The 25,855-nt window shown below is 40.5% G+C and overlaps 1 pseudogene; it reads left to right on the top strand.

Moving 5' to 3' along the window:
• The first annotated feature begins 311 nt into the window (after positions 1-311).
• LOC139330151 (thiamine transporter 2-like) lies at positions 312-21,495 on the top strand (annotated as a pseudogene).
• The last annotated feature ends 4,360 nt before the right edge of the window (positions 21,496-25,855 follow it).

Consider the following 25,855-nt stretch of genomic DNA (forward strand, 5'->3'; position numbering starts at 1 on the left):
TTGACAAAAGGAGCCAAGCAGACCACCAGATCAGAATAAAAGTAAAGAGTCAGAGAGTAGACCAGCAGGGTTACAGGTGGGGGTAACAATCGAACTCCAGACTCTGACAAACAAACCTGCAGTGAAAGTGGCCATACAGTGAACTTCAGACTTTCTATACTATCCTCCATCCCCGTGACCTGGGACAGTTCTCTCTGTGTAGGCGAACATCTATTACTGTCTCCTGTAGCCAGAAACAAGAGACAGAGAGAGAGAGAGAGTTGGTCTGGCCCCCGCAGGTGTGAAGCTCCACAGAGAATTAATTAGAAAAGATGGAAAATGTGGCTGAGGAAGAGCACAGGGTACGGGTCTGCATTCCGGTTCAGAGCTGTTAGCGCTGCTGTAAGTGGTGCACAAGTTCAAACCAACATTTTACAAGTTCACAAAGTTCATACCTACTTTCTCTCTTTGCCACAGGAGCGCCTCAGTGTTGACAACAGCACAGATGCTCATGTTCACAAGTCAGAAAAATGCCGGAGAATGTGGATTTTTACAGTGAGACTGTTTAACGGAGCTGTGAAGGTATGCAGCTACGCACACATTAAACTGTGGCTTAGTATCTCTTCTCTGTCGGAACAGAACTTTTTAACTGTATTAATTGCAAAGGTGACATTTCAGAGGTTGCAAAGCTACGTAGGAGAGGCACTGTCAGCTTCTGCGGTGCTCGACTGACTGTAGTATATCAAAATCATATATCCTACAAACAGTTACGAGTGGTTTGGTTTTATTTGATCCCCATTTTCAAACAAGTCAAAATAACTTTGGCCATCAACTGTTTGATTTTAGCTGTTAGTCCCTTAACACCATTCAACAGGAACCATTGCACTGTTGACTGGCATTAAGGTGAGATTCCTAACGTTAGGACCGGGTGTTACTTTTGGTGTAAGGCTGTTCAACACCTGTTGAATGTGTCACCCTTGTGCAAGCAGGTGGGTATAGGGAAACAAAAGCGGGACCCAAAGGCAGACTCCGGAGCTGGAGCGCTTCAAATGATTTATTCCAAAAATGGGAATGGACATGAGGCTTGCAGTATGGTGAGACAGGTAAGGGTCAAAACCAGAAAAGGCAGGCCAAACAGGTAAACTAATCTAAAACCCCAAAGTCCAAAAGGAAAAGGAAAGCAAAGGTCCAAAAACTTTGTGAAAACATTGCAAAGGGCAAGAACACTTAACACACAAGGTACTAGACAAACTCGCAAGGTGTGAGAGAAAACACAGTCTTAAACACACATGAAGGAAAGGCTTATGATGGACAGGTGAAACTAGCCAATAATCACAAAGGTGGGAATAAATTACAAAGACAAGAAGTACAGCAAAACAGACGAGGAGAGAAAATAAAACAAGAAACAGACTAAGCAAAACCCCAAAACAACAGCAGACTGATTGGATGCTGCCACACACTCAGCGGTGTGTTTATCCCACATTTTAAAAAGGTGAAGATCAAACTAGCAATAGTCACTCATGGGTGCTATGATTATATCTTATAAATTATATGTATATAAATATATGCGTGTTGATTGCTACAATTCACAGAGAATTTGTTGACTGCTATTTTCAGATGGCCAACAAAACATAATAATCCATGCAGTCTCATTAAAAGGGCGCACTAACAAAAGGGTAACTCGATCGGCAAGGTCATTAGAAAGCAGCATTTGGCACACCACCTCTCTCAGATAGACGCATTAATAACACTCGGTATGACTTCCATCAAATATAACTGCAGGTAGCTCGGTTTGAACTCAAAGTGGATTTCCTGCTTTCATTACAATAATTAATGCCTAAATCAAGCCTGGTTGATTATCTTCCCCGGACTTTTCTTTCTCTTTCTTCTTTAATGTGTCCCATTAACATATAAGGCTTTAATGGGAATGGCTGCAAATTGCACTGCAGATTAATAGATTAATAGAAAACACAAAGCGGCACATTTCCTGGGAACACTGCCTGGAGGTTAAAAGTAAAAATCTGTGTTTCTGCAGATACCCACTGTTATTAGGATCGGTTTGGTCTTTACATATGAGAAAAGGTCACAAACTGATTGCCTTGCCTGAATCTATCTATCTATCTATCTATCTATCTATCTATCTATCTATCTATCTATCTATCTATCTATCTATCTATCTATCTATCTATCTATCTATCTATCTATCTATCTTGTCTGACATGAGGGAGGTCAAGTGCGCTAAATGTTTGCTTTCTGAACCAATTATGTCAATTATAACCAGGATTCAAATCCTGCCTGAGCTTTTCCGGCTCTCAGATCTCTGCCCAAATGACGAGCACTAAGTACTGTTTCCTGTTCGGATGTGAGCCAAAAATAGAGAGTCTCACAAAAGACAGCACTGTAAAGAATATGATTAGTTGATTGCGGAAGGAAGCACCCTGAAGGATCGGGATAAGAGCTGTCAAACGGAAAGCTGAGTGACGCTCACAACCAAAAAAGCAGCACACCAAATAACAGTAAAGCTAATCTCCTCCTCCTCCTCCTCCTCCTCCTCCTAATACTCCTCTTCCTCCTTCTCCTCCTTGTCCTCAGCCATGACTACCCCCATAAATCTGGATCTATTACTTCAAGCAAGATGCAGATAGAATAAAGGGGAGAAATTAAGACGGCAAAGGCAGGAAAGAGACAAAGACGAAAACAGGAGGACTGGTGCTAAAGAGAAAGCGGTACCGGTAAAGGAGTACTGAAAGTAAAAAGTATTTCATACACCCACATTCACGCATGCTTGCACACATGCACACCTCCACACAGGGAGCTAATGAAAGGCAGTCTTTTCACAGCTAGCCTCAGCAGCTGACAGGAATGAGAACTAGACAGAGTAAGAAAGAAAGAAAAAGAGAACAAGAGGTTCTGGATATTGGTTTGGAGCAAAAGAGGACAACTCTGACAAGATGTGGAGAGGATGCTGATATGTCAGCTTTTATTTCTTCCTCCTCCTGCAGCTCTCTCTGTCAGAACAGGACTCGTCTGCGAGGAGGGAAAGGTGGGGAGCCCAGTGAGGGGAACATAAGCCCTCCAGCGCTCAGAAGCCGCTGACACTCATCAGTCTAAGAGCCCTTCAGCTATGGCATGGCATCATCTTAGCAGCGACCTTGATTGATTGGTGCCAAAGACCTCCCATCCTTTCCAAACGAGCCCTAATGAGTTTTAATGCATGGCTTCTAATAGATATGTTGTAACTGGCGTGAATATTGCCATATTGAGTTGTTTTTTTTCCAAGTCATTTATCTGTTTAGAACTTATTAAAGTGGCATTAAGTCATCTGTGACCTCGACAGGACCAATGAAAATTGCTCTAAGAACTCCTGAGTGTGTCTGTTCCTTCACATCTCCACCCGTCGTAGCACTCTCACTCTTACCATTCTCTGGAACTTTGGTAGCTTGTAAAATAGATGAATGACCATGTGACATTGCTCAAAGTACGGCCATTAATTTTAATAAACTGTCATTCCAATGTTTTTCCCCCCAGGTTTCACAGCCAAGTTTTGACTTAACTGAGCTTCGACCCCTAAACACAATGAACTCTAATGACGTTCTGTCATTGACGGGACGTTGATGTTACCGTGTCAGTTTCACTGTACGAAAGATAATGAAAGAAAGAAAGTTTCTGCTCAAGCCTACTGAGAACTGGGTACTTGGGTAAAAAAAATTAAAAATCTCTTGCATTACTCTAAGTCAGAGAGAATCAGGATTCTAGGTTAGAAAATAAAAACTTTTTAGATTACTTACTTATTTATTTATTGAGGTTGGTCAGTTTGGCTCTGTCTGAAATAACAGCTGTCAAATGTTACAGACAGAGAGGATGACACCCCTCCTTTCTGTCAAAGGACATGAAATGTCTCATCAACTGTTGAAGTGATTATCGTCTTTCATCTCATGCCATCATCAAAATTTTTTCTGACCACATGCCTGCAAAACTTATGACATTTCCCTTAGCATCAGCTGTACTTTGTGCTTAGAGCCAATTAGCAGATGTTAGCATGCTAACACACAAAGCTAAGGTGGTGACATGGAAAAACCTGCTAAATATCAACATTTTAACATTATTATAGTGAGCATGCTTGATTTTAGCATTTACTACAACCTGTGCTTAAGTGCAGCCTCACAGAGCTGCGAGCATGGCTGGAACTGCTTGTTTACTTTGAGATGCAGTCCCTACTATCCTAATGAAATGCTTTTGCATTTATAATTGAATGTAATTTTTTGAAGGATTACTTTAGTAATCCTTCATTGTACTCCCTACCACTGGTATAAATGATGAGTAAAGTATGTTATCCAGACTCTTTCTTCTATTCACCTTCTTTGATATTTTAAAATTGTGTACTGTTCATGGTGTCTTGCCTTGGGAGAACCCTGCTGCTGCAGGCTTTCGCCGCCATGATGATGGGTAATTACCTGGTAAACAAGATGAATCCATGGGCAGAGCTTCTGTTGAAAGCAAAATTACAAGTATGGCCAAGAGAGTTAACTCCTGAATATGAGAAATTCTAGCTACTGCTACCATCCCTGTGACAAATACCTGAAGATATTACTGTATTGTCCGATGGGATGGTGAAAACCTTCCTTGTTCCCCCTTTTAAATGTCACAGAGTTGGGTTCAGTGCTGACAGCCATAGGTCCACTCAAATGTGAAGTGTTGATCGGAAGCAGCTCCTGGTGAGCTTTACAGTGCCTTTGATGTATTGATATGAAGTGACATTTGAATCCCATGAGTTTCTCTTCTCTGAGGTTTTTTTTTTTTTTGGACCATATGCATTTGGATTGATTCCTACAGGCACTGCAGCATAATGTTAATATATTCCTCTCTTGTGTTTAGCTGTCCACAGACAGTAATTAGTCAAAGTCGTTGGTATGGCAGTGTTTTCACTGCAAACTGAGATCACCTTTTTATACACGCCAGAAGAAAATATTTGTTATTCAGCTGGGCTGCCAAAGACAGTACTATAACAGAATGCATGATGAAAACAGTTATTTTTCATTTGATTGACAGTGAGAAACAGGAACTTGCCCCTGTGACAAATTGGTTCTATTGTATGAATCATATCTTTTCTGGTATTGATCATAGCAGCGATGTCCAGACGTCCAGAGGTGTCCATCATATTATAGATTCTGGTCAGTGTTGGGAGGACAAAGCCTTTTTTTTTTTTTTTTTTAAATTACTGTAGGTGGATACTACATCTTGTGAAATCCTGGATCTTCACAATTTTTCTCTGTGTCAGGAAATGTTACCCCACGGCTGAGTGAACAAAATGTAAAGGGGGCTTAGATGTAAGCCAAAAACGTGGCTCTTTATATGAGTCTGTGGACTAGGTTATATCTTCACCACAAGCATGTCAATAGATCATAGCTGTTGTCAGCTACTGCTATGATCTATTGACTGCTTGTACTGCTGATGCTGTAACTAATCCATCCATCCATTTTCTATGCCGCTTATTGCTACTGTATAGAAATGCCGAAAGATAACTCAAAACATATGGGGACAAAATATTTAGCAATCAAGCCCGCATTCCAATCAAAGCGCTCATCATCCAATTAAACAGGAAACAGCAGATGGCCGTGTGGCAAGGACAGCTGGTTTTGAGGTTTTCACTGTTTGTCTGTCCATCAGTGTGTCAATCATGTGCTGCTCTTCCTGCAGCTCTCACAAGTTAGAGACTGAGACTGTCAAAATTGTCAGGAATGTGTCATGAGCACCCTGCATCACAGAGATGAGGAGCGGCGTTAAGGGAGTATGATGACGCAAGAGCTCCATCTAGTGATAAGGGGTTGCTGCTTCTGGCCCACAGACTTCCTTGAAAACTTCAGCTGGATGATTACAGCATAATGTTTTAACACTCTCAATCTTACCACCAGGCTGCACTCATTTGGATGTATACCAATTCAATCATGTACATTGGAATGAAATGCACTCTTAAATAAGGACGCATTTTATTAAGACAGTCCATTCCTGGTATGCAACTTACTATATCACGGCTACAGTGTGCCTCTGAGTTTTATTTGGTGGAATACAGTGACATGTAGTCTGTGGTGTGTGCATGTATTCAGTTTTTGACCCAGCTTTTAAATAAGGTATAATTCAGTTTAGATTTTGGTTCACGTGTAGGTTGAAATTGTATTCATTTAATACCAACTGGGCAATACAGATAACTGTTCTCGGGCCCCATAGGAGGACTCCAGAACCCCAAAGTTCACAGTGTATCACTTTGCTTTTGGTAATTGCAAATCTATCAGGGAATTTGCAATACTGAAGTACAATATCAACTCAGGTAGATCCTGTATTATTACTTAATCAAAATACAAGCTTAACACTTTTATTGCTGTATTTTAGCTTCTTTATGCTCAGTTGCTAGAAATTCATAATGAATTGATGCGGAGACATTGTAAGGATCCAGCAGGAGCAGCAACACTCTAACAGATTAATCCAGCTCTGGATTGGCAAATGACACTTTGTTGAATACTTAGTTTTGTTGACAACTATGTCAGAATTGTATGGTCCAAATTAAGTGGTGATATATGTAAATTCTCAGCGTTTTAAAGAAAAACAGACTGTGTAAGGTTTTGGATTAAATTGTGTTTGTTTTCATTGTCTAAACCAAAAACCTGGCTCTGCCACCCTATTATAAGTACAACTCATTGTCCAGTGAAATCAACAAGAGCCATAATGGTGGAAAAAAACAAACAAACAAACATCGAACTTTCACGTCTTATCAGCTCAACACAGTGGGAGTTCTGTTTTGCAGCCAAACCGCTGCACACATATGCTTATCTGAGCCTCACAAACACCTCAATACCCCCCCCCCCCCCCCCCCCCCACACACACACACACACACACACACACACACACACACTCACTGTTTGTTTCAAAGTCAGGCTCCTGACTGCAGCAGCCTCATATGATTTGCCAGCAAGGAACAAAAAAAGGAGATTGTGGGTAGAAGGGCTGGTCTGTGAAGCGTTAGGAATCAATGCATCTGGGTTGCCTTTGAACACTCACTATGTCAGATGCTGCAATTCAGAAGTGATGAGGAAGAAAGGATGAATAGGTTAATTGAAATATTAAGCAAGGGCATATACAGGATACTGAATAACCCAAGTGCAATGGTGCTGAGAACAAATATGTAGGATTTCCCTTTACAAGAAATACTTGCTAAAGGCTCACCTTTGCCTTGGGAAGCTGTCATGTTCTCTCTTTGCGGCACTGTTACAGAGAGATTTTTGGAAAGGGTTGGCTGTGAGGCCAAACTCTGAAGAAACTCTTCATTCACAGCAGGGTCAACCAGGGCATTTCAGAGTTTACTCCACAGTGTCAATCTCAGCCCAAGTTCACCTCAAAATCAAATTCCAGTTTCTGCAAGGGCTTTCTTTCTGAGCTGGTGCAGGTGACACATAGCAATATGGTGCCGTGAGCCGTTAGATGTCCTTCACCATGCTGAGCTCAATTTGGCCCTACTGAGCACAGCAGGCAATTTCAGACATTTACCTGCCATTTCCTCCCAAGGCCCCACTCTGTTCGAGCTAACGTATCTTTGCACTATCTTTCTCCATGAACTTACAGATGGAAGGGAAGTGAAATGGAGGACATACACTTTTGATCATCGCTTCAGCCTCAGTGCAGACTGTGGAATATTACAGAGAAAAAAGAAAATGAGGCAGTCTGGCTCCTCAAAATGAGAGCGAGGTCCATCTCTGTCTGCTGTAAATTAATAGGAATAAGACTGCAGGTCAGAGATGATTAAGAGCGTAATGAGTTCAGAGAGTAGGATGAGGGTTGAAGATCCGGTGATCTCGACACAGCATATTGCAGTCATATTGCATTAATGTTATTGTCAGGTCTGGAGTTTTTGTTCTGAAGTATTAAGCTATACTGTATAAGCTGATGTCTTGTTTTAATATGAGGAGGAAAACAGATGCTCCTTCCTGGACGTTCTGTACCTTTAAGTATCTAAAAACATAATAATATTCCACCTACACTTAATTTCTCTGTCCATTATAAAGTAATAGACAGGAGAACAGAAAAAGGCAATACTTATAAGCCACAGTTTAAAAAAAATGGAGGAGGCCAGCAAGTTGTTTCTTTCTGTTTGTTCATCGAGCCATACTTTTGCCAGTATAATGGAAATAAATACTGAGCCTGTGCAAAGGGTGCACTAGTGTATGAGAAACATAAGAGGAGCATTAGCTGAACCACACACAAAGCTTCTAATGTCCTTGTGTTGGAAGAAAATTATGACACAAACTATCTGACTTAATAAAGTTTCAATTTAGTTGTGCTTTATATGCATAGAAAACATGTAGAAGCACAGGAACAGCGGCACTGCTGCTGCTGATACTACCACTGCCAGTGCAGCTACAATTAATAACAACTATTACGGCTGTCACTGAAGAGACTGGAGTGTTGGCAGAGTGAAAGATGAGATGATGGCGGATTTGAAACAGTTGATTAAGGCTTTTAATGTACAGTATCCGAGGTACTGTAATCAGGTGCTTGAATGTGTTTGTCACTGTAATGACATGAATGATACCAGTGAATGATTTCCAATGAGTAACATGCTGTCTTCACTTAGAGACTATTTCTACAGAGGAGGACAGAGGACTGACAGTGCTTCACCACATGGAGCTCAACAATCACCTGAAGATCAATATCAGCAGAACCAATGAGCTAGTGAAGACTATAATGCAAACATGGACACTTCACACACATCTTCAACCCGACAGCACAGAAGGTCTTTACAATCAGCACAGTTTAAAGGACACCTAAGATTAGTGTCACCAATTCAGTATCTGACAAGTGTGAAATAAGGGTACAATCTCACCTTCTGTTCCCGAGTTATGGTGTTGAATAATGGCCAGATAAGAGTTTCTGCAGATCATTATGACATCACAGTGAATCTGACCTTTGGCCTTTTGAATGTAAAACGTCATCACTTCTTCATTTATCCTTTATTCATTTGTGTGAAAATTTGTCATAATTAATGTATGAATTCTTGAGTTATGGCCAAAAATGTTTTTTTGTGTGGTCACAATGACCTTTGACCACAAAATTCAAATCAGTTCGTCCCTGAGTCCAACTGAACGTTTGTGGCAAAATTTTAGGAATCTTCCTCAAGGCGTTCCTGAGCTCTCATGATCTGGAGAATGGAACGGACAGATGGACAATCTGAAAACATGATGCCTGTGGCCACAGCTGTCGCCAACGCAGAGGCATAAAAAGGATGAATAATGCTACAACTATTCTTAGTTAGTCAGTCAGTAAGGCTTTATTTATTCAGGAAGCCTCACTGAGAACAAGTGAGGCACGGCTCCTGGTCATGTTCAGACCTCCTCAGTTCAGAGCTGGTACGGGGGACTTTTCAAGCTAACCTACCCTAACAATGTCTCCAAAATCTGCGCTACGTTGCAATTGCAGATATGTTTTGAGAGACGCGTAATGTCACCCAAATGACATATTTGATCAGGATACGCTTTTAATTTAAATGTCTGTTACCAGAATTTTGGCACAAAACATATCTGTTCTGACAACAACTGATCTTGTAATACAGCCTCTGTTTCCAGCAAATAAATCATAATTAACTCATTTATGTTATATGCACACTCACAGCACTTGGCTAAGGGACAATCATTGACAACTTTGTTTGTTTCACATTTGGCAGAAACTGCTTTGTGCTTTGTTTTGCCGAGGCCTAACCACATGGAAACAAAATGTGAACCCAGTTATCTTTGCCTGCTCTTTGTATGCCCACCATCCCTCCCTGAACATGTGCCTATGATTTGTAAAAGAGAAAGGCTGCACTGCCTTCACTGGAAAAAAAAAAGCATTGCCAGTGAACAGAATCAAGGCAGACATTTTCCATCGAAATGGAAGTACCAAATCAGTGGTATATAAACATAGTTTCCAGGAGACAGGGTTGCTTATCTTGTGTTATTAGCTTTGAGTAGAACTGAGGGTGTTGAATACCTCAGCAACATCAATGAAAACAGAGGTATGCTGGTGCATCGTAGATGAAAGTGGTGACCCTCTGACCTTTTCAATTACTGGTTCTACAACATGTACTGATAATAACACCTCCAACGGGTACATTCCTCAACAGAAAACAAACAAACAAACAAACAAAAACTTGAACTATGTTGAACTATGTCATAATTTTACTTCAACAGTGTAAAGGTCACATTGAGGATTTTTGTATCGCCTCCCTCCAGTCGAAGTCACTGATCATCATATATGGTAAATCTGACTATATTAAAATGCCAAATATATGAATATGAATAATATTTTCTTTGACCTTGATGTTGAGAATTAAGTCATGGAGCCAGTCTGACAGTTGGAGTTGAGGCAGAGCTTTCTGTTGACACCCCACTGGTGAGTCATAATTCGCCGTTGGATATTTTAAATTACAGACTAGAGTAATTCTCATCTCCGGAATGATTGCCTTGCTTATTTCTTTCCCTAAGTATTAAGAATTCAGTGCCAAGCCACCCTGCAAACTCCCAAACTGACTTTAATGTTATGAACTAGTTATTTATTACAGCCACAAAGACAAAATGCTGAATGTAAAGATTATCAGATCCGAGGAGCTACTCTGGAAGATTGAGTTTAATTCAGAGCAGAGTGATATTTGTGGATGTGTCCAAGTGTCTACGTGTAACTCTTGTTTCTTATTTAGCAGATTGAAGAAGATGCATTATATATTTTGCAAAATGATGTTTTTTTTATTATTTATTCAAGCAAAACAGTGGTGAAACCTTACATACATTATTCACATTGTTTTGGACTCCACTGGCTAGTGGTGGCAGAATCTAAACAGGCTTATAGTACAGTATGTACACACTGTGTGTGGGGGGCAGCATGGTGGTGTGTGCACCTGCACGCAGACACACACTCACATATATATTCCCCTGCTTGACTTCCACCCCTTCCTCAATATCTGCAGGAATGAGGGTGTTTTGTATAAAGACAGAGGAGGAGACAGTATTTATTATAACCTGCAGGAGCCCCAGGGGCTCACCAACTCATATTTCATCTTAATGTATCCTCAGTCACAGCCTCACTTCTTTTCCTGTCTCACCAAAGCCAGGAAAACTTCTAAGGAGAGAAACAACACTGGCTAAGCAGGTGACTTGGTGTTCACTGTCAGCCTCACCTTGGCCTTATCTGAGGCTTCCATATCTCAACAGATTAAACAGCCTAAATTACACTGTGCTCTCGCTGGACACAGTGAGACGTCCCCGGGGACCCGGAGAGGAGTGATGGGATTTTGCTGGAGCAGGGAGTGTGGCAACAGGCCTTGTTGGGCAGGCTATTATGTGCCCTACTGTGCTGATTGGGTGGGCCCAACAATGCTGCTCTGCATCTATGGTTTCTGCCCCATGATGAGGCCCATAGAGCCCTTCATGACAGAATTTCTCACGGGAACTTACAAGAATCTCACCACTGAACAGGTGAGGTCCTGAGCTATTAAATGAGATTCGGTGTGTGCAGCAATGGAAACCTCAGCTTGTTACATTTGCTCTGCTTTTTTCTTTAAGATACTGTAGACAAAGTTATGTAGATATGAATAATATGTAATGGATGTTTGGTTGTAAGGTACAGTTGAAATTTACACGAATATATTTGTTGAAATATACTCAAAACTATTGAAACTAGTTGTTTTAATGCAATAAGATTCAAATTACAACTTACTGGCTACAAGTTACAAGTTAACATTTAAAAATATATGTACATGTCAGGATAGTTCTATATCATTATACATGCCATAATGACCTAACATTTAGATGGTTATGCTAGTCAGTTTAAATTAGAGATGATATTTTGAGTAACAGTGCTCAATAGCTGTGTAAGATGTTTAACAGGTAGGCTACTTTGTCTCGACCATTGGCTTTTCTGGCATTCCCTTTGTCATGCTTTTGACATGTGAGTGGAAAGAAATCAAAAGCGCTATCGTAAAACAAATGTCTAAAGGTCCATTAGCAGCCCCTAGTGGCTGGAGTCCTCACTACATGTACCAACAAACTATAAACTGGGGTTTTGGCTGTTATTTGGAGACATTGGCACGGTTGTTTCATTTATATCCATATGTGTACTTAACCATATTTAGCATAACACTGACTTCCTCCTGAAGAGTTAAATCAACCAATCACCTTGCTTATTGCTCAGAACCATCTGGCACACTGTTGAGATTTGGGAGGTGTGTGCATTCTTAGTGAAAACCCACAGAAACGTATACATGTATCTTTGGAAAAAAATGAGGAACCATAATCTCAGCCTCACTCTTAATGAGGTTTAAAATGTGGGCTCTGCATTGCCATTCATTTTAAGATACTTTTGCTGTGTCCTGCTTCATTTTTATATTATAATTCTAAGTGGGTGGAATTTACACTGAAAAAGCCTTGCTGTTAAGTCCTGTTTAAATTATAAGGTAATGGTAAATTAATTTCTTTTATGCTAGGTGCCACGCAGCAACAACGCAGGCCTTGTAACAGGTGTAATTTATTTTTTTAAAGTGTCATGCATCAAAAGGTAATACAAAACATAACAAATAATAGTAATAACATAATGAGGGCAAAAAAAAAAACCAAATGTAGTGCACTTCCATACAATGCCAAACCGCATACAAACACAGTCCCTCTTCTTAGACCTTCCAGCATAAAAAATAACATCTGAGACACAGACTGCCTTTAACGCAACAAACATTAAGCAGCCTTCCATGCTGTTGGTAAGCATTTAACACAAACTGAGCAAGGTGAAACACTTTGTCTGTAAACAGGTACTGAAGTCTGCATTCATCAGACACAGAAAACAAATCCGCTCATCCTACAGACACTTTAAGGAAAAGGCTATATCTAAGATGCAAGGGATAATGCCCATTGAGTGCCCAGTATGGATTACTGGGCACTCAATTATTATTATTATTTCTATTACAGTAATGGATTACCAGGGGGCCAGAACCATCCAATGTGCAGCGATGGCCGACCTGGAGTCTATCAATTATGAACACTTTGAAGGACATTATCCTGCCTATACCACAGCCACTGGGCAAAATGAAATTAAAACCATTGATTTATATTTTAATGTATTTTTCAATCAAAATCTAAAGTTTATCACAAGCCATAGCTCAGTTCCCATGGCAACACCTGGAACAATCATTGCCATCCCATAAGGTTCTAATGCAATGGAACGTTCACTACTCCGCTCAGCTATGAGCCACAAAACTAATGTTATGCTGCCAAGATCTGTGAAGAAGTCAATAACATTATTGTTGTAATTGCATGTTGGCTTGTTGTTGTTGCTATAAAGTGGCTTTGGCTGCATCCCTGTTTCTATGGTTACTTATTTTAGATACAGGCTGATGTAGACAGTGAACAGACAGCTTCACAGGAACTACTTAGTAAGTGTCCATTATCAGGAATATATGGAGACCTTGCAGCCAGTCAGAATCAAGATAATGGACAATAGAACAAATTTCATTTTCAGCTGCTCCCTGATCACACAGGTGACACTTCCTGTTCTCCTCTGGAATTGAGTGGAAGTGTCTGGTTTCCATCACCAGAGGCAAGATAGCACATCTCAGCCGACAGACCTCTGGTGAGATTAAGGGTTACGTTGTGCTTTGGATAGTAAATACACTTAATCAGACTCTATGCTCTGAATTTTGGTTACACAAAACTTCCTCTGACCAGTTCTCTTCTTTTTTTTTTTTACCTTACTTTTTAAAGAAACATAAAAATGCAACAAAACATAATGGAACAAAATGTTTGGTCGCCTATGCATCAATATAAGCATTATGCTGGTGGAAATAGATGTCAATTTAAACAGTAATGGATCAGTAATCAACACGTGAGGTCACATACAAAATCCATTTTATCAGCATTGTAAAATTGTATCAGCCCAATAGCGACAATCATTCTCTCCACACTTCGAACATTTGTCACAATACCTATCCAGCCAGTCTTTGTTGAAGGTTTGTTCTGTAACCATTTCTGTGATATAACTTTCTTGCTGGCTGCTAATTATATCTTAAATAGATATTTGCCTTGCACCAATAAATGAGCTGCATTGCCAAAATAGATTGTAGAAAAGAAGCAGTCAATAAATGTGTCATTTAATTTGGTATCACATTTCTCCATAGATTTTATCTCAGTGTTAGAATAAGCCCCTGTTTGTGCATACCTAAAACATTTAACTTTTTCTAAACTATGTCAGAAATCTTCTGAAAGCTAGATATATCATCCTTCTCTGGACCAGACAAATGCATTTAAGACTAACTGACTAACCAGCGTAGCTGTCATCATTCTCCTGTTGTAAAGGGCAGCTGTGTTAAATACTTTGGTGATGGTTGTTAGATTACTCGTGTGAAGCAAAGCAATCACATGTTCTGTGAATAATTCAACATGCCATCTTAGAGGAGGGATCCGTATTGTAATATTCATTAGGCCTACTTCTTTTTGTCACCCACCAACATGTTATTTTCTCTCAATACATGAAAGAATAATGTAGAGCCAGAGCAAACGGATGTAAGCATAAACTCGAGTATTATCAGCAGAGCTGTCCTGTTTAGATGCCACTGAGTGAATTCAATGCTGAAGTTTGGTACAGACTGAGGATAAGAGCCTCTACAGTATCACGCCTCACATAGCGGCATTAAGGAGAAAGTAAATGGGGTCCTTCACACCTCCACAATGACAATCACTTTGTGATGCACAATGCCGGATGAGAGCTGCTTTGTTCACACAAATTGACAGCAGGTACGCTCAAGGTGTACTCATTTGATGCTTGACCAAGTATGATGCAAATTACCTTTTCAAAGTGTGGTCCTGAGTGGCTTTTGAGATTTTAGATTAAATTACAGAAATTAACTTTTGTTTGTGAACAAAGTACAGTCTTACATCCCATTTGCTGTTCCAAACCATACCAACAAAGAGTGTTTAAAAAAAACCCCACCACGATTTGCTCAAAGTATAGTTGCAGTCCTTCCATCAAAGACTGCTACCAACCCGATATGTTGCTGTTTTTGCATTTAATCTGAACACTTCTCAGCTCTACATGCATTTTTACAACTGTAATCGTTGATCATTATGAAAAATGTTAACTGCTTCTAGCAACTGCTACAGCAGCTTCAGCGTCCACTGAAAATGATGTTGCTACTGATTGGAGAGGACTTGGCAGCATTGTTAGCCTTGGGAGTTGTTTGTTTTGTGAATAGCCTGTGATCTAAAAAAAAACAAAAAAAAACAAGAATAATAAAAGAATAGTCCCACATCTATTCATCTGTCATTGAGATCATGAATTAAAGCTGATAGTGTTGATCAAAAATTCAAGCAGGCCTACATTCCTACAGTCCTCTCTGTCATTCAAGCAAGAGATCTACTTTACACACACAGAGAGAGAGAGAGAGAGAGAGAGAGAGAGAGAGAGAGAGAGCACACCAGTTAGAGTAGAGGCTTGTCACTGTTGTCATCTAGTGGTAACTAGCGCTAATTCACTAGGCAAGACTTAAAGGCTATGGATATAAGAAGCTTTTTCAAAAATAAAAAAAGATGACGGTAATAAGGCGCAGGCGAGGCTGGAGGAGGTGGAGGAATTACAATTTACAATTACAATTACAATTAGTCATTTGGCAGACGCTTTTATCCAAAGTGACGTACATATTGGGGATGTATATCTCCACCACTGAGGCCAATTCGATACGCATCTCGATACGCAGCCACCGATAGGATACATTAACCATACACTGAAGCCTCTGTCGATGCGATGCGATTCGCTCCTGTTCACAATACGATGCGATTCAAAAATGATTTGAGAACGATATGACTTGCATACAAAGAGATTCGGTTCGATATGGTGTGATCCAGTTGGATACAGTTAGTTGTGGTACGAGAATGTGCCCTTATCAGATTTCTTATAGCACAACTCTGCTTTACTCTCTGTATCAATTTGAGAGATGCATGTAATATTTGGTTTGTTTTTACTGAGCAAACCAATAAATCCTATTTTTAAAAAGACATAATTCAGTATGTATAGACCAAGCATTAAATTATATTTATAATAAGCAATCCTTACTCCGAATTATGTTCTCTACAATGTTACAAAACATATAAAACTTCATTGCCAGGTTCGTTGTGCTACTGACATAATTGATAGCTGCTCGGCATTGTTTGCAGATTGCGTGCATTTTGTCCAGTTTACCTTCTTGCTTGAAAAACTGGAAATATTGCCACACGTTTGATTTGTGTGTCTTTTTCGGTGCACTGAATATCTCCTCGCTGCTAATGTCGCTTTCGTTTCCCTCCATGCTGTGAGCAACGCTTGTGTCAGTGAAGGAGGAGTGATGGTGCATTCAGGTTGCCTCGGAAAACACGACAGGGCAGGCAATAGTACTAGAACATGAAATAATCGATTTAACCATGGAATATACCTATGCAGACAGGCTAGAAAAGATGCACCATAAATTCACCCGTAAATTTTATCCAAGGTACCTTGAAACTTCCAGTGCAGTCGCATCGCAAACATTTGTATCGGATCGCTGATGTGAATCCGTGAATCTCGTCATCCCTAGTACATATGTGTGACCAGTGTAACCAGAGGGTCTACAACAGGCGTCTCAAACTCATTCCACAAAGGGCCGTGTGGCTGCAGGTTTTTCCTCCAACCAATCAAGAGCATGCAGTCTGACCAATCAGCTGTCTGAAGACTGCGATCAGCTAATGAAATGAGTCAAGTCTGGTGTGCTGCTGCTTGGTTGGAAAGAAAACCTTCAGCCACTCGGCCCTTTGTGGAATGAGTTTGAGACCTGTGGTCTACAATGAAGTAGGAGGCAGATTCAGAAGGTTCAGCTGAAGGTCCCCATGGCTGGACATTTTATTTACAGGTGCTTCCAGGAAAGTACAAAAACAAAAACAACACTAAACAAAAACTATAAACATAAGGAACTGAGAAGAAATTAACTCATTACAGTTCAAAATAACAGCACAAGCCCTGGTAGCTGCTCTCTCTGGCCTCTACAGACAACTCCCTTTATCCTTCCTTCTCCCACCATTAGAGGTAACAGGCCCCTACCATCCTCTCTTCAGGGTGGGCAAACAAACTATCCTAGACCCAGGACTTAACACACACATCAGACAAATTCTCCCTGAAACTCACATTTTCCACGAGACTCGAATACACAACCCAATGCACCATTCTCAGCCATACACACCAGAAATCTTTAATGATCTCAATAATATCAGCAGCTTCCCCCCTCTGACATGGTAGCATCCCTGACCTCACTGATGATGTTACCAACTCTACAAAAGGCCGGGAATTGTTGGGTGGCTGCCTTTCCCACACTAGTTTGCTGCACCTGGTAAGACTTTAAACAAAGGACATGTCCCGAGGACAGAAAATAATAAAAGTAACTGAAATACTGATAACTTGTGTCTGTCATTACTATGTTAACTCGATTGTAAGGATGATGGAAAAATATTGCTAAACACAAAACAGACCCGGGATAGTACTGTGTACTGGCGTTATCACATGAACTTTAGAGTTAACGTAAAGTAATGAGACCAAATAGACACTGTGAACAAAGAAATGGTTATAAAATAAACATGTAGTTAAGTGGCAAATAGAGTGGTTAATCCACTTTGTCACAATATGAGATTTTCATCAGATTTTACATCACAAGCTAGAGAACAACAAGAGTAAGTGCCCTAACACAACTTTCTGGTCCAACTGGACATTGGTGCTACGAGACAGTGCCGAGAAGTAATACATAGATTACATAGAGAGAGGGTTGTTTATTATTATTATTATTATTATTATTATTATTATTATTATTATTATTATTATTATTATTATTATTATTAAGAAAGAAGGTGTTCAGTAAAGAGCTTGGTCTTTGGTCTTTTTCTACAGATCGAGAGGGCCTCTGCAGAATGAGTGAGTTGGTAACTCGTTCCACCACCGGGGAACCAGAGAAGAAGAGTCTAGCTATAGGGTTAGGGCATTTTTGAGCTGGCAACACCAGGCGCTGTTCCTGGGCAGAGCATAGTGAGCAGGAGAGAGCATAAACCTGAGTGAGAGAGTTCAGGTAGGTCGGAGTGGTTTTGGTGGCAATTTTTGTAGGCAAGCATCAATGACGAGCATGCTGGGAGCCCTGCCAGTAAGGAATTACAGTAGTCAAGATAAGGTCTGATCTTCTTGATGTTGTACAGGGCACATCGGCATGACCGAGCAACAGAGGTCACGTGCTCTTTAAAAGCTAGTTGGTCATCAATCATGGCACCCTAGTTTTGTGGGAGTGAGCAGAGCTGAGTCAAGATGGATTCTTATCTGTTGTTGTATAGAGGGACCGGCTGGGATGACAAGGAGCTCAGTCTTTGACAGATTAAGCTGAAGGTGTCACTCCTCCGTCCATGCCAAGATATCAGCGAGGCATGGTCGATGATTGACCAGTAGCCCTACCTGATCGTAGTGTTTCCACTACAGATAAGAGCGCAGGCTCCGTAGAGTGTCTGCATTTGAAACCAGATTGGCTGGGATCATGCAGGTATCAGAAAGGAATTCAGTGACGTGATTAAAGACCGTGGGCTCAAGAGTCTTGGAAAGGAAAGTGATGAGTGAAACCAGCCTCTAATTTTCGACCTGAGCTGGGTCGAGTGTAGGTTTCTTTAGCAGTGGGGTTACTCGGGCTTGTTTAAAAGCAGTAGGGAACACACCCGTTGTAAGTGAGGAGTTGATCATGTGGGTTTCAGCAGGGATAAGTGCGGGCAAGATGGCCTGCAGGCGTTCGGAGGGTATGGGGTCCAGTAGACTGGTGATGATGCGAGAGTCAAGCAGAAGGTTGGAGACCTGATGCTCTGTGACATGGGAAAATGGGGAGAGTAAGGCTCTGTTAGCTGGTGGTTTCCTACGGAGTTGGTCAGGCTCAGAGAACTGGTTGCTGATGGTCCAAACCTGATCAGTGAAGAAGGAAGCAAAGTGATAGGGAAGAGTTGTCTGCTGTTGCTGTAGCAGCAGATGAGTCAGGACGTTAAGACTGCCTCATTTAAAAGTTCAGGTTAGTGAAGAAGAGGGCTCTAAAGATATAGCTAGTTAGTCTAGCTCAGTGGTTCTCAAACGTTTATGATTATAGCCATGTAAATCATCAGAGACAGAGAGAGAACTGGAGAGAGCTGCAAGAGCACAACAGAGGAAGGGATGAGTCTGTGAAGATAGATGTTATCAGATGGAGGAAGCACAGAATCCATTGTTTACAGCGCAGTAAATAATACAGAGACATAGGCTGCAGACTGATGTACACACAGTCTGTTGCTGCATTGAATATTGGCCTGTAGCTGGCATCCAGTACTGCTGCTGTGTTGTGTGATTGTCCGTCCATGTGGAATAATGAGCACTGATGACTACTTAGCCCCTATGGGATGGAATAGCCCATTATTGTTTTGTATAATCTGATATTGGTTGGTGTTTTCAAATGCTTGGTTAAGTCTCTAAAATAAACTGATAAATGTTGTGTTTATGATCTAATCATCACATCAGTAAAATGAGGCGTTTGGTTAGATTTGGTTGGCATATGCTGATTGCATCGATTTTATGACCAGAACACGGACAGAGGAGATAAGGAGTGCGACAGACACCAAAGGAGAGGTGAAGAAGAGGAGAGTATCAAATAGACAGATAAGACACAGAGATAAAACAGTTCGTTATGTGTTGCCGTTCAAAGGGAGCTCTTGTTGCACAATAGAAGCAGAAGCTATGAGAGGTCGGTTGGTCAATCTTCAAAATGGAACAAAGCATTAGCAACATACAGTCCAGCATATGACTTCTTCATCAGCACCAAGGCTCTTACTTTTTCTTAGGGTTTTTACTCCTGCTGCTGAAAATGAAAACAATAATGAAGTTGAATGAGAACTCAGATTGGACTCATTTTGTTCATGTGACTACATGTTGTGAGCCTCACATCTTATTCTCATATTACTCTAAAATAACTCGGAAGTGGTGCAATTATCAGATGAAAACCTAAGATTTCTGGGCTTGGCTAAGCCCCCAAGGTTTCAAGATTCTCATAACACCTCTGATGAGGCCAAAACATAATAAAGTAACCCCCACAACCCCTGCTGAACCAAAGTGCTTGTCAAGAGGAAAGTTTGACTTCATGGTGGCACGAAGAAAATTCAGGGGGACACAAAAGTAATGAGGATTTATTCTCTGGGGACAGATGAGTCAAAATCAAACCATTATTAAATTAGATTGAGGCTTCAATCCTGGTTGATTTGGCGACGCCCATGATTACCATGTTAACACGAGTGCGGTTAAATATAACAGCAAATACTCCTTGAACTGCGACCTTCTCAGAAATACAACAGATGTGCATCCGGTGTGTCTGTTTACAGTGCAGCCAAACAAACTCATTAATAATTGCAATCTGATTTCATGCTACACACACTACAAGTAGTAGTTTGGTAACAAAAGGACAGAGTAAAGGTTACCTTGCTGAGTTGCAGGTGTGCAGCCTGTCACCTGCAACTCTTCATCTCTTCTTGACCATTGTCTTCTTTTATTGACCCATTTTGATGCAATATTGCAGTCAGCAGTCACCGCAGGAACAAAAAATATTATGTTTCCATATTGTTCAGTTTGCATTGGCAGTTGTTTAACAAAGGTGTTCAGTTGCAGGTTTGAAATCACATCTTCTAAAAATCTAAATATTATTTCCATCAAGGCCATAGTGGGGTACAAAAGACTATTTAATGTCAATTTAAGAACCATATTATGCTTAAACTGACCTGGCTTTCACGCTGCATCCATTCTGTTTATTTGCAGGACATCAAAATGTATCAACTTGTCACATTATTAGCCTCATTCGTGCTTCTTCGTGTGCAGGAACATTTTTTCATCGACGACGATTAGAGGTGGAACTGAATCACTGTCCTACTGTCATCAGATACTCTTGCAATCAGCAGTGAGTGGTCATTTTCTCAAAAATAATGAGGTCCCCTCTTGTCTTCCATATCCAGGTGACCAGACAGGTGTATCCTGTGTGGACTTACTCCAGCTGGTTCTCCTTGTCCCAATCCTCCTGATGACAGACTTCCTCAGGTACAAGCCTGTAATCATCCTCCAGGGGCTCGCCTATGCCGCAGTGTATCTGCTGGTACTGTTTGGCTCCGGGCTCCACTTGGCTCAGTTGGCCTTCTTCTGCTACAGCATTGCCATGGCAGCAGATGTGGCCTACTTCTCCTACATTTACAGCATGGTTCAGGCCTGCTATTATCAGAGAGTGACCAGTTACATCAAAGTTGCCGTACTCCTGGGCTATGCTGTGGTGCTCTGCTGGCTCAGCTGCTTGTGTCTTTGGGTGGAGTGTCCTTGTACTGCTTGGTTCTTCTAACTCTTTTCTCTGTCTCCGTAGCACTGATAACCTCATTTTTCCTACCCATGCCTAAGACTAGTTTATTACTTAAGGGAACCTATTCTGTACGATAGGAAAACTCAGGTGAGGACACCCCCAAATCTGAAAGCCAGGACTTTTTCATCAGAGTGAAAAGCATGGCAGCTGCCAAGCATGTTGGAAGGATGTTCAGAAGTCTCTTGTTGGATTGTAAGACATGTTATTCCTCTGGGGCCGTGATCTTCTTCTGTATTTGGGCAGCTACAGGGAGATGTGGCTTTTATCAGGTTACAAACTACGTCCAGCTCCTCTGGGTACATGTGCAGCCCCATAACTTCACAGCCTACAATGGAGTAGTGGACGCCATCAGCACACTTTCAGGTAACTAATACACCATTGATTTGTTTTGCTCTCTCAATGTGATTTCAATTCTTTCAGTAACTTTTTTTTATATCTTTTTCATCCACCAGCAGAAAGTGACTGCACAGATTTACTTAAATCTACATAAATTTGCAAATATGTATATTACCCAAAATGTTGAACTATTGCACTGAATCCTAGAATCTGAATCCTTCTTCCTCCACTGATTTTCTTCAGTATTTCGTTTTTCTTCACTGTCACTCCAAAACTCAAGAGGACTTATTTTTGCAAAATCTGCAAACTGATTAATTCTGAATGGCAACCACTGCATATCCAGCTTAACAGAATTGGTTCAGGTTCTCATAACGTCCAAACATTTTCATTAAAGCTTATGGGTGTTATACACATTTCGCTACAAAAAAATATTGAATAAATAGTCAGAAAGAAAACACAATCCCCTTCTACTATCAGTTTTTCACCACCCCCATAGCACAGCAGACAATAGGAACAGCATTAATTAGACTATTTAATTGCATGCTCTCATCCCCAGATGGGTATAGCAGCTGCTGCCATCCAGCCAGTGCACTTTTATTGATTATAGTACTGATACATCCCTGTATTCCCCAGAAACCAAAGGCAATTACTCTGTGTAAACCACATCCAGCTGTATGCCTTTCACTTGTAAATGGTTCTGCCCAACATGCAGTCAAGCTGTAGGGCCCATGTCAGATATTTCCCCAAAGATTCCTCTTGTATTCTCTCTGTTCCACACTTAGAAAACATCCCTGAGGAAAAAACCTGGTAGAGACCGATAAAAATGCATATGGATTACCAACATGATAAAATATGGCGGAAAAGCACAACACAATTTTCATATTCAGCATATTAATAATTGTATGTCCTGGGGTTTGAAAACAAGTAGCTCATTAATATTAAGATAAGACCAAATGTGTATGCAGAACAAACTGAGTTATGTTCAGTTACTTTGTTTTCTACTGTATGATTTTCAAAGAGATGGAGTTACAGGGAACCTCGACCAAACTATTTGTGTGGTCCCAAGCACTAATTACAAGTCATTTACATTTCAAACACATTTACAGAAAGTCAGTGGATAATGTATTTAGAGCATCATTTCAGGCAGGACATTCTCTTCCCCAGGTCAGGGATGTCCATGCTTTTCCATTTAATCTGCCTTGAGACTGCATGCTGAATATATTTCCGTTTAGATTTGGGCCACACACTGTAGCTCAAAGTGTGCAAATTCAAATTTTACTCCCCTCGCATGCAGTATGATGTTATCTAATCAGAATGAACAACCAAACACAACAGGAGGTCATATAGTTTTTTTTCCCCTACCTGTGCCACACATGTTACAAAACAGTTCAGTATGTCCTGCAAGTAGCTTGTTTTTGAGTCTTCATAACTACAAACACAGTGATACTGATGTATCTGATACTGATGATGTCACAGTCAAAATGACATCAGGGTTAATTTGATTTGGGCTTGAAGACTAGAATTTTTAATAGAATAAAGGCCATGTTACAAACCGGGGCCATGGGGTTTGAAAGACATGGGCATTTTGAGGAACTCTTGAGCAAAGATGATTGAAATTGCCATTGAAATAGATCATCTAGGAACTTTGAGCTTGAGTCATGGTAGGGACTAAAAGTCAGGACATGCTGGCCTCTGCTGCATTCATTGTTTTGGCCACATTAGCGGTGTGGCTCTGTGGATGGCAATGTTGGTCCAACAGATGGTCAGTTCATTTCTCTAATCCAGACTTAAATTTCTCAACTGTTGTGATCTTCTGACTTTCCTCCGGCACCACCATGAGGTTAAGATTTGCTGTTTTGAGTGAAATGTCTGAGTGAACTGTTGGATGGATTGGCATTCAGTTTGGTACCCACATTAATGCTCCCCTCAGGATGAATGAGTACCATCACCAGGTCAAAATTTCAATTTGCCCTCCACTTTTGTTTCTAACTAAATACTTCCAGAACAAATGACATTCCATCAGCCAAAGCACTGCTGTGCTAAGTACAGCCTCACAGCATGGCTTGTGACTTTTATGAAACTGTCTCTTGCAAGCATCCCAACTTTGTGGAAGTTCAGTACAAAATCTCTGTAGTACCCCTAAATTAAAATTCTGAGTCACAGATTTTGTAACCAAATAACAAATACCAACACTAACAAAACTGTATTATAACAACAGATACTGAACATACAGCAAATATGATGGTACTTAATGTGTATGCAAAGTTGCAAAATATTCACATTTAATGTATTCCATTTGATTTTGCATCACCTGGCATCAGCATCACCACAAATGTGGTTCAGTACTACAAGTCAAAGGATTTTGTGGCCTGCAAAACAAACTATTATCATATTCATAAAGAAGTCAGACAATGAGCGGCCTTTCCATCATTCTATGAGCAACCATTATGTGATTTTATGCTGCACATGGTATGAGTCTGCAAACAGCAAGTCACAGTTAAAGGAGTTTGTTACCTTGCTGAGAAGTTGGAGGTGTGCAGCCTGTCACCTACTGTGGTTGCTCATTCTTGTTCCATTAGTCACTGCAATATTTCAAACTGGGTTGCTGTCAAAAAATGAACAAAAATGACTGTTGACTTGTTTTGTAGACCCGTTTTTAATGAGTGATAGTGATAAGGTCAAGCCCACTTACAAACACATTGCATTTACATTGCATCATCATTTTTCGCCAGTAATATTTATAATGTGACACTGCGGCAGCAGGAAATGTTTGATTCACATTAGCAGTTACTTAATACAGCAGTGTTACAACAACCAGGTTGTAACACTGCAAATATAGAAATATTGCAATACTTTCATCACCACTGTGTTACCTCATCCAGTGACACATAGTGGCTCAACAGCCATTAATTTTAAAACTCTTTGAGATTCTAACTCTAAGGTCCAGTGCAGGAATTGCATCCATATTGAATGATTCTGCACCTTTTAGACTTTATGAAGCCAGCACAGGAAGTTTTGTGCCCTTTATGTAGTGAGGGGGAAAGAAAAGCTGCAGATGGGCCTGTATCACATGACACATTCAAGCAGGAGACTCTGGAAGCCTACAATTATTGCAGACATCTCTTTAACCAAAACCATGATCCTTCTGTAACCATACTATGGTATCATTTTATTCGCCATAGCCATGCTCTTTCTCATAACCATACTGTAGCTCTCACACACAAGTGAGAATTTCAAAAACACTGCATTGAACGTAATCAGAGGTTTTGCAGAATCACTAAATATTGCAGTTCTTGTCTGGTTCTGAGGTTAATGAAAGATCATGGTCTTAATATTCAGAAAGTCAACAGTGACTTAAGGCATAACACAGAGCGTCTTTACCTATTCAGTATATAACCCACACCACTGTCTTTCCTTGCCCTCACCAAACCACAAATTTTCTTCATTATTAGCTTCAGTGTTTTTCTTGCCTAATTTTAGCGACAGACAAAAAAGTAAAAGTAAAAGTTCCTGGAGTGGAAAAATCCAGTGAGCGGTTACTTTTGGTTTACAAGTAGCACAACGGTTTAGGATTATAGAAATGTTCTATTCAGGGGACAGTGTTTTTATTCTTTTTTGTTGTCGTTGTTATAATGCCTACTTTCAAGATCTCATTAAGTTCATCCTGCTGTAAGATATAAAGCGGTTTACACTTATCAAGTTAAACAGAGATATGAGCATGAACTCCTGCTGCCTGAACATTTTGTAGAGCCTGAATGCATTATTGATCCCTCTTTATGAAGCTGTACAAATGGCTCCTGCTGACCTCGCTAAGCCTCCAGTTGACACTGCTGTGGAAACTGGTGTAATTATTCAGTCTCCATGTGACCTCCCTTTGCTAATCAGAGTCAGGGGGATTGATTAAGAACATTTTAAATCCACAGACTGTCCTGTGTGGTGGCCATGTTTTACTATCAGCACTCATTGACCGTGGCATCAAAGGAAATGTTGACATTTAAAAGAGTGAGGTAATTAAACTGAACCTCTCTTTATATTGTAGTGGATAAAGAGCTTTGTTGAAATGGATCCATTACTCTAGGGAGTTGAGGATTTCCCTATTTA

Source organism: Chaetodon trifascialis, chromosome 4 (assembly GCF_039877785.1).
Source record: "Chaetodon trifascialis isolate fChaTrf1 chromosome 4, fChaTrf1.hap1, whole genome shotgun sequence".
NCBI classification, from domain to species: Eukaryota; Metazoa; Chordata; class Actinopteri; order Chaetodontiformes; family Chaetodontidae; genus Chaetodon; species Chaetodon trifascialis.